Source organism: Egretta garzetta, unplaced genomic scaffold, assembly GCF_000687185.1.
Source record: "Egretta garzetta isolate BGI_Z169 unplaced genomic scaffold, ASM68718v1 scaffold426, whole genome shotgun sequence".
NCBI lineage: Eukaryota > Metazoa > Chordata > Aves > Pelecaniformes > Ardeidae > Egretta > Egretta garzetta.
Window position 1 is genome coordinate 730,432 of NW_009259977.1, and position 26,772 is coordinate 757,203.

The 26,772-nt window shown below is 37.6% G+C and overlaps 1 protein-coding gene across 1 annotated transcript in view; it reads right to left on the minus strand.

The window, feature by feature from the left end:
• RBFOX1 (RNA binding fox-1 homolog 1) overlaps positions 1–26,772 on the minus strand; it is a 1,334,919-nt gene that overhangs the window by 459,844 nt on the left and 848,303 nt on the right. The window lies entirely within an intron of this gene.

Genomic DNA, 26,772 nt, shown 5'->3' on the forward strand with positions numbered 1-26,772 from the left:
ATTCCTGCTACCTCTTGACTGCGTTAGAGTCTTGACTTCATCTCACTAGTGTGCAGTCCATTGACTTGGGTTCTGTAAATCTGAAAAATACTGGAATCTTATAACTGGCTTGCTATCAAGAATAACAGTCTTGAACATCATTACAGTGACACATGCACAGAGGCCTGAAAAAAAAAATTCTTTGTTTTTCGTACTGGTTTTCAGTTAATATATATAAGGAACCTCATTTGCAATCCACTTGAACATAGACTGCATAAGCATTGTAGCAGTGTGTGTGGAGAACAGCTAGATAAATACAGATGGAAAAAGACGACTCATTTCAAGCTACTGCAACTTCAGAGAAAAGTTGAGGTCTCTTTCTGTACAGGAATCATACTTATTGACTTGACTTCATAAAAAGCTTGAACTGATAAGAATCTGAACACTCCTAACTCTCAGTCATGCAAACAAATCATGGTTCTAACCTGACATAAAGCTGGAGTTTTCATTCTGTGTCAGTTTTTGAGTGAGTTATAGCTAAAAGAAACACGCTCAGCTGGAAGCTATATTTAGGAAAAGGTGAAAATTTTAAAAATAGGACACAGACATGAATTTGCACTGCCATTAAGCTGCTAGTCTGAAATGTCTATGTGACATAGCGACAATTTTTTTTCTGGTTGGTTATTTTTCTTTAGCCTTCTCCCCCTACCCCCCCCCCTTTTTTTTTTTTAACATAGATCTTTCTCTATTGCTTCCTCACTAGCAGTGATAGCTCCAGCTAGTTCATAAATTCCATTGCCGCCTGCTGCCATGTGATCTGGTCATGCAGAAAATATTTCATAGGAAAAAGTGTTAGCTAGCTAGAGGCAGTATTGTCAATCATTACTTGGAACTGCAGCTACTGGTATGTGACTATGTATTCATTTCATGCATTATAACACCTAATGTACATGACAAAATGTTGAATAGAAAGTTAATTCACAAACTAGAGTGGCTGGTGTTGCTGAAGCTGTATGGAAAATACACATTATTATTCCTTCTCTTTTTCCAATGCTTTCTAGCAATTTGAAAATGGTTCAGTTTCAACATTGCTTAATTTCATCATTTATTTTAGCTTGATTTAGTTCATTAAAGTTTGAAAAATGCTTTGATGTCGTTTGCTGGGAGCTGCCATGCAATTTTACTATTGTCCCTTTATGCTCCAGCAACTGTAGAAATTCATGATGATAAAGCCTGCCCTTAACTAAGTTGTACATAGCAAAACTTTCAAAACATTAGAAGGTAATTTAATTGACACTATTCAGAAGCAAACAACAAAAACACAAATAACATCTTTAAACTATACTTTTTTCAGTGTTTATGAAGACTTGTTTAAGGTACATTTTTATTGCTAAGTTTCTCATCATGACCTAAACCTGCTTCTACTTAGGATGACATATTTTAGGAATTCAAAAGAGTGACTATACATGAGAGAAATATTTGAAAATTATCAACTAGAACTTATGCTCTGGTATTCTCATGTCAAAGAAGTTACTTTGAGGAAGACAAACGTTGTTTGTCTACTGAAGCAGAGAAAGGCAACCTTCATGCCAAGTAGCTACTTGCATGTTTATTTGATCAATACATATATTGTATGCAAGTACAGCTACTGTATGCACTTTAGTGGAAAGAAAAATATTTCATCTGTTTTTAACTGTATTGTATAAGAATACAGAGTTCATTGGATCACATGAATAAGAGAAAGGATAAAGCAGAATTAAAATGTTGATATTAACTACTAAAACCCAACACTAAGTCAGTCTTGGTGTCAATCAGCACTTACCTGTTTATCACAAGAATTACAGGTATTTCCCTAGTTTTATAGCTGACTATAACATTCCTATTAACAATCAAATCAAGAGTTTCTTTAGTTACGGTAAGGTTTCCTGCTAGTGCCACATGAAATTAAGGGTTTTCCTAAAACATCTCTTGTTTTAGTGGTGCATCATTGATGTAAAAATATATTTTAAGGAGGCAGTAGATCCTGCTTTAAAATAGGACACACAGTTCTAGTGTACGTGACAAAAAGCAGGTAAATTTGAAAAATGAGGATGAAAAATTTACTTTATTTATAAACACATATATTATTATTGTAAACACCAGGAACCAAATGGATAAAAGCTAAGAAATATGAGGCAAATTATGCATTTGCACAGCAACTTCCTATTCTAAGAATTTGAACACACCCACAGAAACAAACAAGCTAATGACAGTTGAAAGGGAAAAATATAGTGTTGAGCACATAGAAAGGTTATCTACCTCACAAGTATTCTTTTTTTCAAATTTCCTCATTCCAAATGAGGAACAAGTAGGTTACCTTGGCCTTAGACAACCCTGCAATATGACCAAGGAGGAGTAGTCTACTACTAGAGGAAAGAAATTAAGTTCTTTTATTCTACCATGGTTTATAGAAGAGCACAGATGTTTCTCATGAGTACTGAAGATATGCAACAAAGACCCTGCACAACCATTTTCAGATCAAGGTATGGTCCCATTGTACCCCCAGAACACAATCTTAATGCAGAAGATTATTAGAGAGAATTAAAACAGGTTTGCATGAAACATCAGTTCAGTCAGGTTCTGTGCAGCCACAGGAATACCTAGATTAATTATTTCTTCTTCATTCCATATGAATACCCGCAGTAAATTGAGAAACAAAGATGGGATTAAAAACAAAAAAAAAACCGAACAGTTTCTGTGGAACTCCCTATTTAGAGTAAGAATATTGCCAGGCGACAGCTCTTTAGGTTATGTGATATGCATTATGGATATGATGGATGAAATTATATAAAAAGTTTTGCACATACATTCTAAATCCACAATTAAATGACATCAATTTCTTTTGACTATTCACCCCATTTATGTTCACCTTCTGTTAACGTTCAAGTAACCCACTGATAACAGACACAATGTCTGCAGATGGTGAATTTTGAAGTGAACTTGAAGAATCTTGTAGCTCTTTTGCAACTTTTCCGTTCAGTCTCAGCTGAACAATATTATAAATGCCATGAGGCAGAACACTCAAGGATACTTTTGTTGAAAACCCAAAAAGATACAGTAAAGAGGATCATTTTTAAGATATTCTGGACGTGGTAAAAAACACTTGTAACAGCTAAGTTTTCATTATTATATACGCATGTATATGTATACACTACATACAACTTCAAAGAGCCCAACTACATATTCATGTAGTCAAATTAATCTGTTCAATACAATACTGAGCGCACACTACTAATCTCTAACACTGAGCAGTAACACATTTCATAGTTTTCATTTAAGTTTGGATCTAGCAGATTTGCCAACTACACCTTAAATTAACTTAGAATTTACAAACAGTGTATATTTAGATTAAAAAAATGAGATATTCCTGTTTTTCTAAATGTTTTCTAGAAAGTTATTTTTCATACTTACTATGTCACCTGCTCTACAAAATATGAGCTTAAAATGTGTTATCCCTGGTGGGTTCTAATCACTTATGAGGATATAAAAGTCGAGTATTTCTGATTTTATGGTTCTTCAGTCTTGGATAAATAAATTGCACATTAATTTCAAAAGATAACTTTTCTATGGGTGGAATCACAAGTAGAGAGAGAATCATATATAAGAAATTTTCTATTGCTACAAGTGACCAAAAAAACCCAAGCTTAAAATGGGACCTGGGACAAATAAGATTAAAAAGATGTTAACATTTGTTAACTACAGTAGGTTCTACCTGCGTAATTAAAAAAAAAAAATCCCTGTCATGTAAATCAATTTAGAGATATCCATTATTTGTGTCAGATAATAATGAATTAGTAAGAACTGTAATTAAAAATATTCTAATAGGGAGTGCTAAAATCAGAAGACAAGGCATAGTTATATGCCTATACATTTATATCATAGATGCCATGTAAACTTTAAATTATGTAAACTTTAATAATGAAAAATGTAATTTTTACTGCCTCATTTCAGCAAGACTTTTGATTAAATACTGCATTGAAGAAGTAGAACTCATTAATAGCCAGTAAATTATTATACATCTTGATATTTGTATCTTACAGCCTATCTCACGCTTTTCCATGAAGATTCCTTTGACTTTGATTTTTTGGATATTATGTCTTCTGGGAACATACAACTGTTGTTCCACCATTTGCGTTTTATTTTTCAAATTGTTAAAGAAGGTATATATAAAATGCAGGTAGTAATCTGTTCAACCAAATTAGCTAAGAATGACGACGCATGCTACTCAGTTGCGTGCATTCTTTGTGTATTAACACTATAAAAAATAAGACTGGGTGAAGAGGGGAAGGAGAAAATAACTGCCAAACTTTCTGTGAAAAGTTCATATTGAGATTTTTCAGCTAAATCAAGAGGGGTATTTACTACACAAAAGCTTGCAGATATGTAATCAATACTCCAGTACACTGCCTCCTTGTGATAAATTATTAATAGCTGAGGGAGAGATTGTCTTCTTAAATATAAATTACTTTAATGATAAAAATATGGTTGAAACATTGATCATCCATGCTCAACTTCAAATCTGAACTACCCGAAAAATAATGTCTCTGTTAGGCCTCCAGGGCGAAGGATATCCTGTTGCCTGTAGTGGCGTTACCTACATCTGTCAGTTGAGTAAAAAAGTACTTCTGGGACAAAACAAAAGCCCTTCAAAGAGATTATAGATACACTAAATATAAATGTCTTGTTCATTGATACTAGAACAGAGTAAAAAAGCATATGCATGTACATCCATTCCCACCTTGAAGGATTCACCAATTCCTTTACCAGAGCATGTATCACTATAAGGGAATTTCCTGAGAGCAGGAAACAAATGAGAAGTACCCTGCAGTGATTAGCAAAGCTCCTTTTCTGTAGAAAGAAAAGGACATACTTTGATATAGATATCTTTAGATATATTTATACACACACACACACGTAATGGAGTCTGATTCTTGTCTCCTGTATCTTCTACTCCTGAATTAAATGCTTTGATAGCATACTATGATGGGTTAACCTTGGCCAGCAACCAAACACTGACCCCGTCACTCACTTTTCTCCTTAACAAGAAAGGGGAAGAAAGTAAGTTGGAAAAGCTTGTGGGTCGAGGTAAAGACAGGGAGATCACTTACCAATTGCAGTCGCAGGCAAAACACTCGCCTTGGGGAAAACAAATTTAATTTATTGCTCATTGAAATAGATTTGGATAGTGACAAACAAACAAACCCAAAATTAAACCAACACCTCTCCTCCCCACTCCCTTTTCCAGGCTCAACTTAATTCCTTCATTTCCAATTCCTCTGCTCACCCTGAACAGCACAAGGAGACAGGGAATGGGGGTTGTGGTGAGTCCTCTCTGCTGCTCCTCACTCCTCACTTTACACCTGCTCCAGTGTGGGCCCTTCCCATGGGCTGCAGTCCTTCAGGGAAAAAAAAAAACCAACTCCTCCTCCTCCTGCATGGTTCTCCACTGGCTGTGGCTCCTGTCAGGAAAATCTGTTTTGGTGTGGGCTCCCCACAGGCCATAGTTCCTCAAGAAAAAATCCATCTGTTCTTGTGTAAGGTCCTCCATGGGCTGCACTGAAATACCTGCTCCACCATTGGCTCCCCTTGGGCTGCAGGGGAATCTCTGCTCCGGCAGTTGGAGCGCATCTTCCCCCTCTTCCATCTCTGACCTTGGAGTTCATTGTGTCCTGCCGTGGGGCCAACGCATGCAGCCCCAGACCTCTCCCCACAGAGGCCACCCCTGCAGCTCCCCACTGCCAACACCTGGACATGGACACTCAATACACATACAAATACTCTCTGAGAACTCTTAAGGCTGAAGGATCAGAGATGGAAAAGGAATATCTTGTTAGGTGTGTTGGAGGTTTTTTGTTTTTTGTTTTTTTTTGCCGGTGGGGGTGGGTGTTTGGTATTTTTTTCAAGAGAAGATATTACAGGGTCATTGAAAAATGTAAAGTCACTGTTGATCAGAAATGTGGAGCTTTATATTACCATTCAGTTCAGTTTGCACGCAGATCTAAAGCAGACATCTGACAGTAACAGTTCTATTTTCTTTTACGGTGTAAGAGAACCGTGTTTTAAAATGCAGTTCTTCTGGGAATACTGCTATGGAATTAACTGTAAGCATGGTGATGAGCCTGTAAAGCAGGTAGTTAGAAACTCTGCAGAAGTCTACCTGTACCTGCAATGGAGAAGCAGAAGATCCTGGAAACAAGAATGGCAAATGAACCAGGTGAGTTTAACATTTGTTTGTTCCACTAGTGATGCAAGAGCACAGTTTTATGTTTGCAGATCAGATCTAGTGTTAAACAGTTACTGTTTGTAGCAGAAAGGATTCCCCTGTCAACCTACAACAACGTCCCAACAATCCATTTATCAGATCACTCTTCTTACTGCATTGTTAATGTTTCCAGAAGACAACATCAAGCCTTGGACATTTCCAATCAACTCTCACAGTATATCAATGAGTTCTGGGGAGCAACACTAACAAAATTTCACAGTCAATTTAGGAAACTATCCTAAGAACATGCCATAACTCCGACAGACTTACAAACACACAGTAAATTATTTTCCCCATCGAACTTAGGATCTATTTTCTTTGCAACAGCAAGGAAACCCAGCAATGGCGAAATAAATAAATCAGCCACAGAAAATACTGGAAAACGGTTAAGAGTTCAAAATGATCCCACCTTCTTTAAGCAGAATAAGGAAAACATTTCCTAAATAAAAGCTAAAAGCTGAGCAGATGATACAAATGATGAGGAAAATGCTGTATCCAAGGTAATTCTCATTGTGGGAAGAGAAAATCCTACATTGTAGTGAATCAATATGCTGGGGAGAGTTTTATTCATATCAAAATAGGAATCTCTCAATTGATGAGTCTACATCATTCAGAACTCAATATAACCTTACCTACACGAACAAAATGAGGATAAATTATTTCATTTGACAGAAGTAAAGAATTGTAATTTGAATTTCATGTTAAGGGTCTTGAACTATGTTAAATTACTTAGAAGAAAGTAATTCTGTGGTCAATGAGAAGACAGAACAAAATGGCTATGCGTGTCATATATGGCTATGTGCCATATATCTCCACATGGACAAAATAAAAATTATCTCTTATCAGATTCAGAGGGCTAAGGTTGAACATTTCTACTGGTAGCACGCAGCACCTTTGAGGAAAAAGGTTAAGGGGGGTGTGTGTTCTCCTCCTTTAGGTTGTACAGTACAGTATAGCAAGCCAAAGGTAACCCTGCTTTCTCTGCAGCAGAGAGAGTACAGATAATTTCTCCCCTTCCAATAGTGATTTCTCCCATGAAGGGCCCTTTGTAAGCACCATACTAATTCTTTGTGATTTTGTTTTGCTACAAGTTAATGACTTATGCCAATCCTCATGTCTTAATGCATTATTCAAACTGCTTACAGAAAAGTATACGACAGGCTGATATTTAATACATTATATAGTGCCTGTTCAATAGCCCTGCTAAAATTGCCCTTTTTCACCCAACAGTTTATCTAATTTGTTTTATTTTATGCTTAGATAAGTAAAAGTGAATGAAGAATGACTTCTGTCAGAAAGCTAAACAAAAATGAAGTACCAGTGTCAGTCATTTTTAACAAATTTCATTGTATTTAATTGATTCTGTGAAATTTTGTGACTTACAACAGCAACTTCATAGTATCACCTAATAGTCATATAGTTCTCTTCTCCCCTGAGGAGACCAATATACTTCAGAAGTTATATACAAATTATGCATTGTGAATCATTTAATCCACCAGCAAAAGGATGTTTTATGAGGGAAATAGGGCAGTTTTAACAGGGCACAGCATCACTAAATGTAATCTGAGAAAAGGAAGTGAAGAACATCTTTGAAACGTATCCTTTTGATACAGTCGGAGACCTCTCACACGATTAAGGTCGTATTGGTACACCGTGGAAATTAAAAAGCAGGTTATCCCAAAGAGCTGGATTCAGTTCTTCCACTATCGTATAACAATAAAAACAAACATCAGCCAAAGCCTCAATACAAAACAGTATGCAAAGTTTAAAATAAAGATAGCTTGGTCAATTTTATCCCCTTGAAAATATGATTCTGCAACATGAGCACATCATTTAAGGATCACAGTTGTGAGAACACTCGTGGAAGTGGACTTCCATTGATATTGGAATGGTGTTCATTTTAATATGGAAAATACAGTATGGTTTTCAGGGTACGTCTATAGAAAGAAAAATGTGACAATGTATGTTGTGGTTTATGTTCCTTTAAAGAGAGTCATGGGATTAGGTGGAAGTCCCCTGAAGAAAAGGAAAGAGAAAGAGTGGTCCTTCCTTTTGGGGCTACCAAGGATGCTCCCTGGGGAGATGGTTCCCAAGTTCAGAATGGGTAGGCACGAGACAGCAGGGAACCGGCCACCCAAATAGAGTCAGAAAAACCACAGTGATGAGGAGGAAACAGCCAGAAGAGTCTCTGCGGCGAACAGGGAACTTCACAGGGGTTAAAGGGAACACAGCATAGTTTGCTACAACTCATAAAATCATCAGCTGAAACCAAGTCTGTAAGCAAGGACCTGCCCCTAAGGACACAGTGGGCAGGAGAAGAGTTGTATACAACCCCGTTTTATTTATTACTTATTTGTTTTGAGTCTACTGTTCAAAACCCCAAGTATTCTAGCTTTAGTTCTAACAGAACCTGTCATTTAAAATATGTAAAAAGCCTTTTAGCTTTCTTTGGGGAGCACTCTGTAAGGAGAAGGTCTATTTAAATCCACTTAAAAGATCCAGCTGACTCAGGGTCTCATTATGTAAGTGTACGACTGTATTACTGACAGCCCAAAAGAGCAAAATAGAATGGGAAGACCAATTGGCCTGTCATCATTTGTTGCAACACTGAGGACATACATGCAGTATCAGAACAGATTCATTAATTCTAAAATAAGCAGGATAATTTTCAGTCCTCTGTACAGATTGTATCTCCAAACACTAAACATTACTAGGGTTTTGGTGAATGAAGCAAAGTGCGAATCTTTGCTGTTTCCAACAAAACCAGGCAAAATCCCTCAAAATCTGCAGGTCACAAGTGTGGTTTCAGAAGCATGCAAGACAAACTGCATTAAGCTTCTGCAGATTATCCTAACTCTTCTGACTAGTAGCTAAAATAAAAAAAAAAAAAAAGGCAAGGATCCCTTTTGATACAGAAAAGGAGAAAAGGGAAATTTCACCCTGCCCCAGGGTAGAAAACATATTGCAAAGGTCTGCTGCTAATGTAGTGTAAACCATACAGAAATGTCATTGAAAAAGGTTGACTGTTAGATTTCTGGTATTGCTACAAAGCTTCAGAGAAAAGAAAAAAAAAGATTCCTGCAACACAGTAACAATTCTGATGAAGTAGTTAATCTTTCTGACTTCATGCTAGTTTTATATACCAGTTTATTTAAGTCAGGACAGGATTTTTCCAATTTTACATACATATTTCTTTCTGACAGTTGCCACCACCAAATCAAATGTTTCATTTCAACATGCACAGGAACTGGGTATTTTGTAGTACGTTACATTTCAGTTAAATGTAAGGCTAACTTTATCCTTTGGGTAAATACCTAGTTCCCTACTAATTCAGAATGTCTCCTGAAAGAAGTATTTAACCCTGCTGAATCTGTGGAGTGCATTTTGGCTGAGCAGACTGGGATAAAAGCGTGATCTGAGCAGATGTCATAGCTCAGCCTGGCTGCATGTCACTTACCGATGCTACCAAGCAGTTTCTCAGGCTCCTTATTCACATACAATGCAAGTGCCTTACCTGTAAGCTACTAAGGTTAAGTGTCTCAATATAATCAAGCCGCTACCTCCCTGACAAAGTCCGTTCATATTTTGTTCCTGCAGTTTCCTAGCTGGCCTATTTCAACTCTGGAACATACTGCAGCTGAAAGCAAAACTTTCATAGCCTGAGAAAAGCTGTCTCGAGCGGCAAGTTGTCTCTGGCTTCATATCTCTAAGAAGTCCCTTAACATTCCTAAATAATTTTGTGATGGCAATTTTTTTTTATTTTCCTAGCTTCAGAAGATGGAGAGAAAAAGATATGACTTTTAAGGCCACAAATGGGATTGGAATTCCAATTCATAGAGGAACTCTTTTTTAAGTTGAAACATGTAGCAGAGGACGGGAGACAGTCCTCCATGAACTACTCCAACATGAGTCCTTCCCATGGGCTACAGTTCTTCACGAACTGCTCCAGCATGGGTCCATAACTTCCATGGGGTGCAGTCCCTCAGGAGCAGACTGCTCCAGCATTGGGTCCCCTGCAGGGTCACAAGTTCTGCCGGCAAACTTGCTTCGGCGTGGGCTCTTTCCCCCACGGGTCTGCAAAGTCTTGCCAGGAACCTGATCTGGCGCAGGCTTCCCACGGGGTCACAGCCTCCTCCCTTCGGGCATCCACCTGCTCCAGCATGGGGTCCTCCACGGGCTACAGGTGGATATCTGCTCCACCATGGACCTCCGTGGGCTGCAGGGGGACAGCCTGCCTCACCATGGTCTTTACCATGGGCTGCAGGGGAATCTCTGCTCCGGCGCCTGGAGCACCTCCTCCCCCTACTTCTTCACTGACCTTGGTGTCTGCAGGGCTGTTTTCTCTTGCATCCCCACTCTACCAAGGCCTTGCCACAAAAACCCAATACAAGGGTATAAAATTTTAACTTTTTGAGTTGAATTTTGTGCTTAATGTGGAACAGTAGTCATTTTGGGACTCAGTATAGTGTCTTCTACTGAGAAATCCCAGAGCCAGAGTGATACTTTTCCAGCACTTGGCAAGACAGTGGAGCAGGGCCTCCCACACCTAACCCTTCCCTCGGGATAGGGATTATTCCTTTCTTATTAATAGACTGAAAAATATAGAATATGAAATTTGTCTTCAAAAACTTACTTGCAAATATTACTATGCACATTTGCAAATACACAATTTTGGGCACAGAAGTCGCAATTCTTTTCATGTTAATGCTTGTTCACATGGAAGTCTTTCTAAACAGAAAGAACCAACTCTGAGAAGTCACTCAGGCTATCAAACAGACACCTATTCACGTAACCAGCACTTGCTATATAAATACCTTATAGATTATATTTCAAATACAGCACATTTAGAGTACAGAACTATCTTCTGCAACACAATTCATGTGCATACAAGCAACAATAAAGGTGGAATAAGCAAATATTGCCAAGATAACACATATCATAACCTAATATAAACAAATAGGGGATTTATTTCAATCAATATGCATGTCCTATACATATAAAGACATGTAGTAACTTCTTTTTAAAGGTAGGTCAGGACAAGAGAAGCCTTAACTTTTCATATTTGAATTAAAACAGTAGGAGTAAATCCTTTGAACAAGATAGTATAGCTGTAAGAAATTCCCTGAAACAATTATTTGTAACTATTTTTCTCTGCACTTCATAAATAATGAATAGTTAAAAGGAAAAACAACCCACTAATATCACATTTTTTCATGCACTAGTTACGCAAGCAGGCTACAAGATCCTCTAAATACGAGAAGAGTTGAAATGGATAGCACTGTTTTTTAAGGAAAAAATTAAATTATTTTGATGCCTTGCAGTCATTTGTCTCTCACAGCTGGATTTTTAAGCCTTCTGGAAAAAAATCATGTTTTGCAAGTAAGTGAAACAGTTTACAGAACTGTTTAGAATACAAAACAACTAATCTTTTAATCTAACATCATAAAAATATTTCTTCTCAGAAGCAACCATCTATTTATTTTTTTCGTTACAGATTTCTACCCAGAACTCTTACTCATAATCTGGCAAGGTAATTTAGTATGCTTCTATAAATAATTATGAGTGACTTAGTTTAAAAAAAAAAAAGACTGTAAAAGAGAAACTGTCTCACCCACACTAGATTCCCAAATGTGAAAAATAATTTGCGTGAAAATCTGTACTTCTCTATTTTTCATGAAAAATTTTATGTGCCTGGGGAAACAAGGTCATTAGAAAGTGAATATAAAACTTAGATATATTTACCTTACGCTTCATGTTCTTCAAGCAGGTAATTTGAATAATCTTTCAATAATTACAATGTAAGGCTGTCAAAAGAGTTTCTATTTCTTTCTAATAACTACATCCCATTAGATATTTTAAAGAATGTATGATGTTGAGGTATAAAATGTAATAGTACAACAGACAACACAAAAATCACAAAAGGTTAATGCAGGAAAGAAACGGTGCTAAGCCTCACACTGTCACTTCCTCTGAAAACTGTACTAATGGATAAAGCTTTAATTTCATGTCTAACCCAAAGTCATGGTAAGACCTATCAAATGATACCACAATCAAATGCCATTTGCTGCACCCTTGGAGTTTTTCTTGGACAATTCCTACCAAAATATCTTAAGTTAATTATAAAATCTGATGAGATCAGTCCACCAAGATATCACTGAACAGCTTATCTTAAAAAAAGAACTTCACAATTTCAGAAAATCAGACCCAAAAACTCAACCTTTTTTTTACAGTACTTCTTAAAGGCGTGCTATATGAACAATCTACCTTTATTTGTGCTGATTCTTCCATTAGTGCTATCCATTATAGCTGCAAAACACAGGTCTGTCACTAGGCCAAAACTCTACCAGGGCCAAAGCAGTATATTCCACTTCATCCAAAAGATCCACTGCATGATCCCATCAAGGCTAAAAGCACAGATCTATCTCAGGAATCCCCTACCAGATCTAGGACTTGGAGCTAATGCTGAATCTTAACTTTCCTCCTCAGGACTTAAACACAGGTCCACACACTCTTGGGTACCACCTGAAAATCAGGCTGTTCCACAGCCACAGCGGGCTGTCAGGGAACCCGCAGCTCACAGTCCTTGTCGGCATTCACAGAGATTCACGCCTGTAGCAGCACAGAAGCCTCCATTTGCTGAAACAAACTGACAGTCATATTTTCTCTCAGAATCCAAGACTTGGTGGTACATAAAATAAAAGGGAACTTCCACCTCTGAATATGCGGAGACACTCAGCCCTCCCTGTTCCCCAAAACCAACTACCCCCAAATTACATACTGGAGTTCTAAGAGGAATTTAGCCTTCTGTATGCCCATTAGTTACTGTCATCCCCTAATTTATTCACACTGGGAAAACAGTCTAAAATACTCAGCTGGGAAATAATCTTATTAAAGTGTTAGTAAGGTATATGTACAGTTATATAGTTTCATAATAGACAAACTATACTTTCATTTTCCAAAGTAACTGAAAAAATTACCACTCCAAATGCACATCTCCAAATACACAAAGAATTAACGCTTTTGTATGTGTTAAGCTGCAACTTAAAAAAAAAAAATACAATGAAAAGAGACTTGCACAGTATTTATTTCACAGGTAGTTATAAGTAATTGAAGAACTGCTGTTGCTTTTTACGCATATATTTGAAAATGATGAATGAAACAAGATTTACTGTAACAGAAACATATAAATGGCATAGCATGTTTAAAGAGGAATAAATAGCTTCAAGTTTCCTCAGCAATGAAGCAGCCAGATAAGTTATTTTTATGCATGCAATTGGCAGAACAAGTTCAAATATTATTTGGCACACTAGGAGTGCATCTTACTATCCTTTTCAGTAGTCAGATAATTAAGTGTTAATTGCAAGAGTAGGAAATGACTTAGCAGGTGCATAAAAAAACCTAACAGAAGGGGGAAATAATGAAGGAGAGCAATCATGCCTTGGAGAGGAAGATGAGAAAACCTGCTAACATGGAGAACTGATAAGACACTAAACCACAAAACAACAACAGTGATCTTTTGGAAATGAGGTTATTATTCACTGAGCCTTGACCAGACTTGATTCTGGTTATCTTCTAATGCAAACATTAAAATGAGGTGCAGACATATTTTGAAACTATATTTTGATTTTTTTTTTTTTTGGCAATGTAATTTCTTTAATATTTGCACTATTTACATGCCTAGTTATAAAAAGATAGCACTGGGAATTTTGAACAAACACTAGCAAAAATAATAATGAAAGAAATGACACTAATAGCTTTGAAGGCCCAGTTTGTTACAGTTTCCCTATATATACATCACAACAACACTTTAAAATACATTTTTGAAAACAGTACATCTTAAATTAGTCTGGTGTGGTATGCAATGCACAGAGAAGTTTAGCCAGGTGGGAGATACTGAAAAAAAAAAAAACCAAAAAAAACCAACCAAAAAAAAACAAACCAGGGGAGCTAGCTCATGTGATATTTCCTTCCATATGAAACATTTTTTAAAGTTTCACATTCTCACTACCAAGATTTATCCTACTTTCTAGTCTTTGCTCTTCTAGCCTACTGCATTTTTCCTATACTCAATTTACTGATTCTCACTTCACTTGTATGAATGTAACATCATTAACTCCACTTGACACACCTCTGACTTATAACAACACTTAAATAACTTTAGAATCAATCCCATTATCTTCCTCATTCAGGAAATGGAGAAGGAAGGTGAAGCCTATGCTAATGAATAACCTCAATGTTAAATGGACTCATGAGATAAAAAGCATAATTTAAGTGTCAAAACAGCAAATGCGTCCAGTTTTAGATTTAGTACTTCTATCCCTTCATCTGGCAATTTCATACTCTAGATACCAACATAATCTGAACAGCGGCTCTGCTTGCAACACTTGTTTCCAAAGTCTGTATCACCATCAACATGCTTCAAAAAAAAAAAGCAATCACTTAATATGCATTCATTTCAACAATGTAAGGCAACTCTTTTTATATTAGTTTTATGTGACTGTAGTATTACAAAACCATTATACAATTTGATTTTGCTTTACATCTCAGAGAATACATTATCACAGTCACAGAATTGCTGAGGCTGAAAGGGACTCTGGAGGTCATCTGGTCCAAACCCGCTGCCCAAGAGGGGCCAGCTAGAGTTGGTTGCTCAGGACTACGTCCAGATGGCTTTTGGATATCTCTAAGGGTGGAGACTCCACAACCTCTCTGGTCAACCTGTGCCAGTGCTCAGTCACCCTCACAGCATAAAAGTGTTTCCTCATGTTCAGAGGGAACCCCCTGCATTTAAGTTTGTGCCCATTGGCTCTGGTCTTGTCACTGGGAACCACTGAAGAGAGCCTGGCTCCATCTCCTTTATAGTGTCCCTTCAGATCTTTGCATGCATTGATGAGATTCCCCAAGCCTTTTCTTCCCCAGGCTAAACAATCCCAGCTCCCCCAGCCTTTCCTGATATGAGAGATACTTGAGAAACTTCATCATCATCATGGCCCTTTGCTGGACTCTCTCCAGTTGCACCATGTATCTCTTATACTGGGCAGCCCAGAACTGGACACAGTACTCCAGCTGTGGCCTCACTGGTGCTCAGTAGATGGGAGAGATCCCCTCCCTCAATCTGCTGGCAACACTCGTCCTCATGCAGGCCAGGGCACCATGCTGATAACTCTGCAGCCTGTGAAGTCTCCTGCTGTCTTTCAGTTACACAACTCGTCACCTGGGTGAACAGCTTCTCTGTTTTCACCATGATTAATAAAGAAAAACTTGTTCCCTCGCATCTTTTACTAAGTATATGTTAATGGCCTAGCATGAAAGGGCACTGATTTATAATCAAAAGCTGAAGAAAAAAAAAAAAAAGTCTCTTGGCCTATTCAAGGAGAGGATCAGAACAGTGAATCAACATACATTTCAGTGGAGAAAAAGAGAAATTACATAGTGGATTTAAAAATCTTTCCCAGATTATAAAAGACTGTCTTCTTGATATTTTTACTGGATTCAATCTTCCCAGTTCAAACATCTCATGTGCTTCTCACAGTCAGTGAAGTGCTACCAACAAAACTGTATTGAACCTAATTTTGCTTTTATGTTGCAGTTCAGATATGATTTGGGTCAGGTTCTGTCAGAATTATCTAACCTAATTAAAACCAGATCTCTGAATAGAAATAATTCAAACATGGCAAAGTGATGGCTGCACCTTATTTTAATGGCATTCAAGGTTACAGTCATATAAATCTTTAGATCAAAGAACCTAGAAAAAATAGAATTCCTTTAGTCAAATCATTAATGAATTTCTAAGACAAGAAGGGAGTTACTTTTCCTGCAGTGAAATTGCATTACTTTTGCTTTGTATGTTCATCTGTAAACAGCCATTGTTGCATGTCAAAAGATAAACAGTGAGATAGACAGAATGATGATGCAATTTAAATACCTATGCTCAATTGGAATTTTTTTATTTTTTTTTTTTTTTTGAGTGGTGGTGTATTTCTACTCTTCTAATAAGGCTTCTGAGAAATGCACTATACACTGACAAAAAAAAGCTTTTGTTTCATATTTGGTACTTTTTCCTGTTTTACAAATTCTCACTTCAGATGACGCAGCTCACTTTAGACCCTGAAGGCAAACAGAAATCTAAATTCCCTAAAAGGATGGAAACAGAACTGTCCTTAGTCATCCTATCACCATCACAGTTTAAAGAGTGACACTGGTAAATAATCAATCCCTCAACAGGGTTTTGGCAGTTAACTGAACCCAGTAGGCCACTGTCAGGTAGAAGACCGTGTGCTTTCATTTACTTGGCAGATAGAAAGCCTATCCCCTTCTCCAGTCCTCTTAGATATAAATCAGCACGCACATGCACATATACAGAAGCAGACCTTCATTTTTCCTGCCTAGACCTAATTTGGGAGGTATTTCAGTTTTGAGGAAAAATAAGAGGAATGAGATACAGTACAATTAAGACGTAATTATCATGGCTACCAGGCATATATTACATGGTTTACCACAATCATGCATGCATCTAATTCCATTTACATGAGCGCCCAAGCAGTTCATGTTTGAGTCCCCAATTAGTTCACATATGAACACCCTATTAGCTCTTGCATAAGTGTTTAATTAGTGCACACATGGGTGTCCAGGTAATTTATTCAAAAATGTCCAGCTAATTTATGCATGAATGCCCAGTTCATGCATGGGCACCCAATCTGTTAACATATGTGTTGGCCATACATTGCAGGGTTTAGGTAGCCAGTCATAGGTGGGTCTGAACAGCTCTGACACCAGCATAAGCAAGTCACCGTGTGCCAGAACATCAGCTAGTCAGTGGAGCACATAGTGCCTCGGCTCAGACTTATCTAGAGAGAGCATCGGCTGCTAGGGGAGGAGCCACACAAGGGGAAACATGCTGGGTGACGAGAAGAGTCATATGGTAGGAGAGGCTGCTGAAGAAACATGGAGCTGGAAAAGTGGGACACCTTTGCTTAGCTTTTTCAGTTTTAAAAACTAATTACTCCAAATAAGGCAGAACAGCTGTGGACTCTGGGTCTCCATCTTGGCTATTTCCTTAATCATTCTGTGCTAGTCTCACTAACTCATTCACTCTCATACTGACACATCTTCTTGGTGAAAAAAAAATACAAATATTTCAGTCTTACTTCTGGTACCTTCGGCTACCATTAACAGTCAACCGGGCAGAATATGGATCAGGATAGCTACAAAAGTAATCAGACACTCCAGCTTTTAGTATGACAGCAAACTATGCTTTTTGGAAGACAAATGCTGCAGATGTAATGCCTTAGATAAATGCTTGATAGGAATAAGTTAATACAGAACGCTCTAGTAGAAAATCATCTACTAGCATAAATTTGAAATTGGTTTGTTGCGTCCTTACTTCTATACCAAGCATGTAAAATTTAATTCTAGTAGTTTCAGCTGTTAGACAAAAAGTCAGACTATTAAGTCACACAGCAAGCACACACACACATCTATAAATATGTACATACTTATTTAAATGCTTCCAGTCATTTTTGACAAAGCACACTCACAGTATAATACATACATCCCCGTTAGCCAACACAGTGTAATTTATTCAAAATTGTAATTCATAACAATTTAAGAGGTCTTTGGGGTTTCCTTTATAAAAAGTTGCACAAACAAAAACTTCAGAGCCCTAACAGCTCAGTGTTTCAGAAATGCAATTATGCCACACGCCGTGATTGCAAGCATGCCACGGTCTCCCATTTCAGTCACAACGGACTCTGCAATATGCTATCAGATCCTTAACCACTGGTTGCCCATGTACTTCCTATTTAGAGATCTCTCTAGTGTGCTAATTAGTTCAGAATGTAGCTGCCAAAATAAAATGACATAAAAGAGACTAATGCATCATCAATATCCCACCTGAGTAAAATAAGAAAACATCTGTTAAAGAGCTTCAAACATTCATCTGCTTATTGTGGGGGAAAAAAAGAATGAATAAAAAGGAAAAAGCAAAAAAGGTAAAAAAAACAGGGAATGAATATCCATTTCTTCCTCTTTTCTAGAACGGGATTAATTTGCATTGCTAGATGGCTTCCTTTTCCTATGTACCAGGTCCAAATATGGGCTTATTTGCACACAGTAGTGGCAATCGGGTCTGGTTTTTTGGTGAAAGACAAGGGGAAAAAGGATGGTATTTTTCCTTGTGCTTCATCACTCGTGTTCATTACAGAGAGTGGAAAAAAGTTTATCATCTCAGCAGATAAGGGTAAAAAAGCCCTGAAACCCCAAAGATGGCTGTCCTGGCTAAACCACCAATAATACAGATTTACATAGCGCTTACTCACCCAACCTGAGGAGGGCAGATCTCCTATCCTGTATTACAGCTTTCTAAAATATCTACTCCACAGGGCACAAGTGGGACTGTGGAATTTCCATGTAACAATTAGTAAAACAAACTGAGCAGGTTTAGGGTCACAATTGGTAAAGCACTCAAGGATCCTGCTGGATGTTGACATACAAAGCATTTCTGAGTAATTATAACATTTCTGATTTTCTAACAACTGATTGCTTTAAAATTAATGGTAAGCAGCACTTTTGATCTCAAGTGTTTTGTAGCTTTTTTTTTTTTTTTTGTTATTATTGAATAGCTGGCTTCATGGATAGGGCTGCTTTTTAAAGGTGGCTGGAATGCTTCCTACTAGTAACGGTCTCATAGCTAGGGAAGAATATTCTATTGTTAATACAAAATAATAAAATATTACAATAAAAGTCTTTCTAGATGAATGCTAGAATAATATTTCTTGTGTCATATTAAATTTCTTTACATGGTCTCTCTTCTGTCTTCCTGAAGCACCTTTCTCTCATTCAAACACTGATTTGATTTAGAGAGAGTCATTTCTACGGAGAAGTACTCAACACTAAAAATTTTGTGGCAGTTTCTTATTCAGACATCATCAAAGGGTACACGCTACAGACAAAACAGTCTTGACTTGGGGAATTTTACTTATTTTATTGCCAATTAACACAAAATTCTGATCACTGATTCAGGTATTGAAAAAAGAAAACACGAACAATTAAATGAATATTTAAGTAAATGCCTTTCCTCCCTCTTTCCCATGGTCAACTTCAGCCAAACACTCTTCCTCCTCTTTCCTAGTCTTGAATTCCCTTGTTTTCACCTCATTACATTTAATTCCCATTCTTTCAGTGAGGTGATGTGTGGTACAGGAGGTTGGGACTGTCTGTGTAATGACTTTTCTGCCAGTCCTTGCTACTTACTCATTTTCTTCTGCTTCAGCGTGGGTCCATCATGTGCTGCAGTTCCTTCAGGGGCATCCTTGCCCCAGCATGGGTCGACTGCAGGCCACATTTCTTCAGGGGTGTCCTTGCCCTGCTGTGGCTCCTCTTGACACAGAGCGCCTCATCCAAGAGGTCTTCAGCCATGCCCTTGACAGTGTCTCCTTGCACACATCTCCTCTATTTCTCCTCCCCTAAGGACTGCCACAGTTTCTTGAATATGTCTGAACAGAGATGCTATGGGCACCTCTCTGACCCTGGCTGTGACTGGCACCAGGCAGTTTCATGCCCTCCTTTCACAGATACCCCTGCGGCCCGCTGCTAGCAAAACTCTGTAATGTGCCCAATAAAGTATTTGGTATTAAAGATCCTGTAATGTTTTTTTCTTATTCAGACATCACAGAAATTATATGCATAAAGCGATGAACAACATATTTAAAGAAAAAATGATAATTCAAAAAGTTACATTTCTTCTACAGATGTTTATTTTATAATTCATCCTAACTTTTATAAATCAATCTAGAAAAGACTAGCATACAAAGCTATGTTTATAAATAATGAATTTGAAGTACTTAAAAAGAAATTAAACCTATAAATATAAAATAAAATGCCAGCCCATTCCAGACTAGCTTAATTCATAAATACTTCTCCATTCATCAACAAGCCTAGAAAAGGCACTAAACATTTTTGCCATATGCTCTGAACACATTTTATGAAAATATTTCTGATAGTCTTTCCTTGTATAGCATTTTCAGGCCAGTAAATTCATAATCCTCCCAAGTGTCAACTGCACCTTTTTACAATTGGGGGAGGGGGATGATATCACTGTTTTACCAGGGTAATTATGAAAATCCAAGAAAAGAAAGTTTAAAAAAACCAAACAAACCAACACATACTACAGATCTACTGTATAATAATTCAAAATTAAGAAACAACAGGGTCCTACAAGAAGTAACAGGTCACATTGAGTACTGACTCTTTCTGAGCTCTTAAGGATAAGTAGTAATATTCTACTGACTTATATTGTGCACAGCATTCATCAAACTAGTCTGCTTGCGTTTGATTTTTTCTTTGGCTAAGCTTACAGTTTGTTTTTAAACACTTATCTTTTAATTATTTTTTTTATCAATACTGGCGTCTAGCCCAGATGATAGGCAATGCTGATATTTTCCCATTTTCTCCATTTACTTTAGTATGTTGACTAACAGAAGCAGGAAAACATTTCTTTTTATTTGCCAAAATTCATTGCTGCTATTTCAGAACAGTTCGATGCATTCGAGTCATAGTGATGCAACACATACCTGACAATCTGATGGCATATTTTTTAACTTAATACTCAATACTAAAACTAATTAGCAGAATAATTGTGAAGTTATTAAGGATCAATGGACCCATTTACTGAGAGGAAATGAGAAAATAATCCCAGTTGCTCTGATAAGACTTTTAAAATAATCATAGTCGCATAGGAATGGATTCATTTACAGCAACAGTTTGGAAGCAATGGGATTTCTGACAAATGCTGTGCTCTGTTGAGTTTTGATTACTAATGGCTACAATTGCTTGCAAAGAAGCACACACCACCTTCTCAGAGAGAAGAAAGAGAAAACATGGCATGAGGGAAAAAACAAGGGTTAATAATGCTCTTCCACCTTAAAGTAAAGTTATTGCTAGCAATAGCTAACTACAAAATTGTCACAACACAGCTGGAGCTCCTTGGCTGGCAAAGTTAAACAGAACAGTCCCAGAAGAAATAAAGGGAAAAATTTCCGAGAAAGATATGCTGGCAGTGAACAAGGCTAAGAGGAAGTGTAAGCCTAAAAGGAAATAGGCCTGAACAAAAGAGGCTGCTGCTTTGTGTTCCAGACTACAGGCAGGCTCTGACAAAGGTGCTAAGCAAGGTCTGTGCTGAGGCCAATGAGGTTTCTTACACGTCTAAATACAGGCTGGTGCAAATTACCTTAGTGAATCAAAGTCAGCCACAAAACAGTGTCCCAACTGGGCTCTAGCAAACTCGGGACCCCATAGCGTTCTTGTTTAACTGGCAAGGGAGTGTGAGAAATGGTGTCGCAGAGTCCCGCTGTGAAAGGACTTACGACTTCTATTCAGGAAGAAAGGGGATAATTAAGATTTTCATTACATTACCCCAGCTAAGGAAAAAGACAGTTCTTGTTGCAATTTGTCCTGGTATTGGCTGGGATAGAGTTAGTTTTCTTCATAGTAGTTAGCATAGCGCTGTGTTTTGGATTTAGTACCAGAAGAATGTTGATAGCACACTGATGATTTTAGTTGTTGCTAAGTAGTGCTCAGACTACTCAAGGACTTTTTGAGCTTCTCCTGCTTGGCCAGGTGCATAACAAGCTGGGAGGGGACACAGCCAGGACAGCTGACCCAAACTGGCCAAAGGGCTATTCCATACCAGTAATTCTTGCAACAAACAAACAAATTCTATGGACCAAAGACTATTTTCCCCATAATGTTTCCTCATGTATTGTTTATACTATGTATTTTATGAGTTGCAATGTTATTGGAGGCCTCAACAATCTTTGGTAGCGTCTACAACATAACTGAATACAGTTTTATTATCCCAGTGAGTAAGTATAAATATTTAATTCTTGTGTACCACATGACAGTGGGAATTGTTTCAGCCAATAAATCTTTTCGCTGTTCTACTTTTGCAATATGTACTTTCTGTTGAGACAAAAGTGCTTGTACAAAACACTCTCAGATACTTCTCAGACACTTCACGGAAAATAAAATATTCGGCAAGTCTTTTATTTATGACTTTGCCTCCTCTTCCTGTACATAATAATGACCAAAATTGGGCGCTCTTTGTGTGTTTTATCCTTCTTCAATGGATCCAAGAAAAGAGATTTAAGTCAACCAAAGCAGGGTAGAAGAAGAAAGAAAAAAAAAAGCAAAAAGCAATGCATCAGTTTAACCCTGCTATTTCCAGCACTCATCTTCCTTTAATTTCCCAGGTAACACTGAGCTAAAGTATCACTGAAGAAGAAATTTGTTCACCTGATTTCTCTGGACAGAAACCTAATTTGGCCTGTGATACTGAGGGAATTTGTGTGTAGCTGATGGCTATTAACAACAGGGATGTGGAGACAATGCGCTGCACTGATGGATAGGTGGGGGGGCAGGCAGCAAACAACAAACACCTTCCCCCAGCCCATGCTTTTATGAAAGCTTCAGTAACACAGAGTAAACCTCAAATCAGCTAGAGTTTCAGAATATTAACAGGGATTTTAATATGCTGAACTGAGTGTTGTTTGTTGGTGCTTAAAGACAATGGATAACTCGGCAGAAATGATTTTGTTATGCAAAGAAACAAAAAAACTACCATGAGGGATCCCGAGACTGTTTTTAACTGCAGCAAGAAAGCAACATCCAGTCTCAGGTGAGCATTTACCTTCATAGAGAAAGCAGTGACTTGAGAATAAGAGTTGGGGATTTTGTTTTTAAGAAATTAAATATTCTGTACATAAAGAAAAGGAGGCTAGAGATTTTCATGTCAATTTTTAAAAGCAAAAATAACAGTCTCTAATAAACATTCTAGGAGTCCTAACTTCAGTAAAAAAAAAATACAAATAGTAGAAAGCTTTACAAAGTTCTATTAATTTAAGTCTGTATATATATTGAAGAAATTCACCAAGTCTTTTGATATGCTAACAACCAGATTTCCTCTGCCAGATGGGGGTGTCCAGAGAGATTTAGTCCCTACTGTTATTGTTTATACAGCAAATTATTGTTCTGTTGTCCTAGGGAATATGAAAGTGGGAGTTCAAGGTAAAGCCTAATCTAGATGAAACTTCTCACAAAATTAACAACTCTAATTTGTTTATGTTCAAACCCAACATGGAATCAGAATTAGTACTCTTATAATTCAACTTGAAGTTTCAGAGCAGTACTTACAGTGCTCTTTTTGAGTAACGGGAAAAGATGAGCTGTTTTTCCTGGGTTTCTTTGTTTGAAAATTTTCAAAAAAACCCAAACAAACCAAAAAACCCACAATCTAGTGAGCAAGTGTAATGAATTTATTAGTCTTTTCTATGGAGAAACATAAAAGTATGCTAGCCTGCAAATAGACAAGACAAAATGGGGCAGGATGCTAAAAAACACTAATCACCATTAAAATAACCATATTGTTTTCTAGGATTCTCATTTAATACAAACAAATTAACAAATCTGCATCACTGGTACTTAAATATCTGAATAAGATTCCTAAGGAAACAAAGTTTTACTTCTTTTTTATTAAATCACAAGAACATAGAATTACAAAAGAAAACTGTCAAACTCCGAGCTGCAGACAATATAAACTCTTCCCTCTAGGTGGACCTGCTTTAGCAGGAGGGTTGAACTAGATGATCTCCCGAGGTCACTTCCAACCCTTGCTATTCTGTGATTCCCCAGCATAACAGATGCCAGAACAATTCTGCCCACCACAGTTCTCCAGTGCTGAAAGGTTCCCTACGCTTCAGGGTATGCCTTTGGGCCTCAATTTATCCACAGCAGAGGTGGTAACAGAACATCTAAAGAACTTCAGTCTGAGGTGATACAGCACGAATCTGATCCAAATCAAAAGAATAAACATTTGTTAATACAAAATGATTCTTCGGAAGTTTGTTTGACTCTGAAATAGTCTAGTTTCTATTATGCCATGCTATCTGGTATCACTAGTGTTAATTTTATGGATTCATCTGTGTGTATAATGTTTTGCAAATGTATTTTTATTAGTAGTCTCAACAGTCCATCCAAAACCTGATGAACCTTAGGACTGCAGAACACAGGACTTCTTGAACAGATTAGCCTTCATGAGCTAAACAGCATCAGAGAGACTTCTACCTTTATACATTTACTTTGGACAGAAAACTTCATTTCAAAACACTGTTAACCTAACAACATTTTTATGGACCATATTCACTTTATACTAACTCTGCAAAACAGAACAAATAAGATAGACTACTTTCATTTGACTTTAGTGAGGGAAAAAGAGCTGAGTAATTATTATAACAAATATTAATGTGAATATAAGAGTACCATGAAGAAAAAGGAATCAGACTTCCATCCAATTTGCTATCTGCTAAAACTGCTATCACTTTGTTGAATTAAGTACAGAAACACCAATTCGTACTGCAGGGAATTCAGCCAAAGTTTTAAACTAAAAGAGGGCAGATTCAGACTAGCTGCAAGGAAGAAATTCTTTACAATGAGGGTGGTGAAACACTGGCACAGGTTGCCCAGAGACGTAGTGGAGGCCCCAATCCCTGGAAACATTCAAGGCCAGGTTGGATGGGGCTCTGAGAAACCTGATCTAGTTAGCGGTGTCCCTGCTCACTGCAGGTGGTTGGACTAGATGGCCTTTAAAGGTCCCTTCCAACCCAAACCATTCTATGCTTCTATGAATAACCACAGGGAACTCCAAGCTCATGTTTGATCCTGGGATATCATCATGACAAAGCCATAATAGTCAACAGGCCATAATAGCATTTAATCTGTCACCTTCGGCACTCTTGTCATCCCTGGCATGTTATTCATGTCAGCAGGTATTTAAAAAACACATGAAATTAAATCTTTAAAGGGAATTCTTTCTACTTGTGCCAATATTTACTGTAAGTTTTTCTCCCAAATGCTTAGTGCCATTTTACAGCAAAATCAGACAGATTCTACACTTCACTGCCTTTTTGCTCTCCCTTCTCTCACTCCACATTTTTATATTCTAGAAAGCTATAGGCACCACTTTTTCTTTCTCTTGCTTTCCAAAGACTTGTTGATATTTAGAAAATTCCTCATTGTAAATAGTGGCTTTGCTTCTGCAAAAGTATTCACAAACCTTTCAAACTCTTACAGACTTGCACTCTCCTCCTTAAAGCCAAAACCAGTGGTAAAGTATCACAGTTTGGGCAGCACCTGTGCAGGGTCTGAGGTCACAAACAGTGGCTAGGAGGCTAAAGCAAGAGGGAAAAAAATATTGTTAATCTACTACAAAACACATGCTTGTACACGTAGTTCTGCTCAGTTGTTCTGAGCATTCTTAAACTAATGTTTACAAACCTTTAGGTATTTTTCAAAGCTAAAATCCACCTGAGGAGACTACTGACATCTCCAGGCAATTTTGTTTTCAACTGAAAACTTTTTGTTCTCCTTTTTCTATTATTTTGTATTTTTAACTCCCCCCCCCCCCCCCCCCCCCCAGCCAACCCACCAACCCAATCTGTTCTTCTGCATTTGGAATGGGCAGGGATTACAGACATCTGTAGCAAATATCTAAAGCTCAGGTCTGATCAATTGAATCAGAGATACAGAAATCACTTGACACTTTCTCCACATGTGTGCTTAAGATAGCTTTAAGACAAGCATTAAAACTTTTGAATATATAACTGGAACAAGTCTGTGAGCCTTCTGATGCTTACATGTCACTGCTCACAGGGTTAATTGAATCTTATTTTACTCTTTTGAGAGGCTCCCCTGTGATCCTTCCAAGAAGGTGAAAAGCGCTGGAGTCCAATGAGAAAGGTGATTGACAGCTCTCCCTTTTTTAAATATTCACCTTATTCCCATGTGCCTGACTTCATTCATAGTTTGGGCAGTGGGAGAAAAATTCTAATCCTGATAGATGCAACTGCCAGAACTAGACGTCCCTGGTATTGCTCCTTATCTTCCTTTATATAAGATCGGTTTTTGCTATATATCCCCTTTGAACACGTATTAGAAGGTTCAATTGTTAGCACAAAGCAATCCTTCAATGCAGGTGTAGAAATAACCATATACTTCAGTTTCCAGACATTTGCTGCATTCCTAGCCTAGTCAACAGATGCTCTGAGAGACAGGTTTGGTCTTGGAGGCTTTTGCAGCAAAAGGGTGAATGACAAGCTTTCCAGCAATAAGGGGAACGTCCCAGGAAACAAAGGTGGAGTAGATTTAAATACCCAGAAGCCTCAGCAGATCATACAGGCACCCTCCTAAATGTAATTTCAATTTGATACAGCCTTGCTTTTCCTGTCTTCTCCATGACATTGGTATTTTTAACACACAACCAGTGATTTTTTGATACATTGTTCACTATGCCAGCATAGTTAAAACTTGAAAAACAGCTTTCCAATTCATCCAGGAATAAGATTAATTATATCTTAATTTCAGTAGATTTACAGCAACTCAAAGAAAAAACTCAATAAACTCTCAATAAGCAAGAGAGGACAGCCACAAGCTCTTTGCTGTTC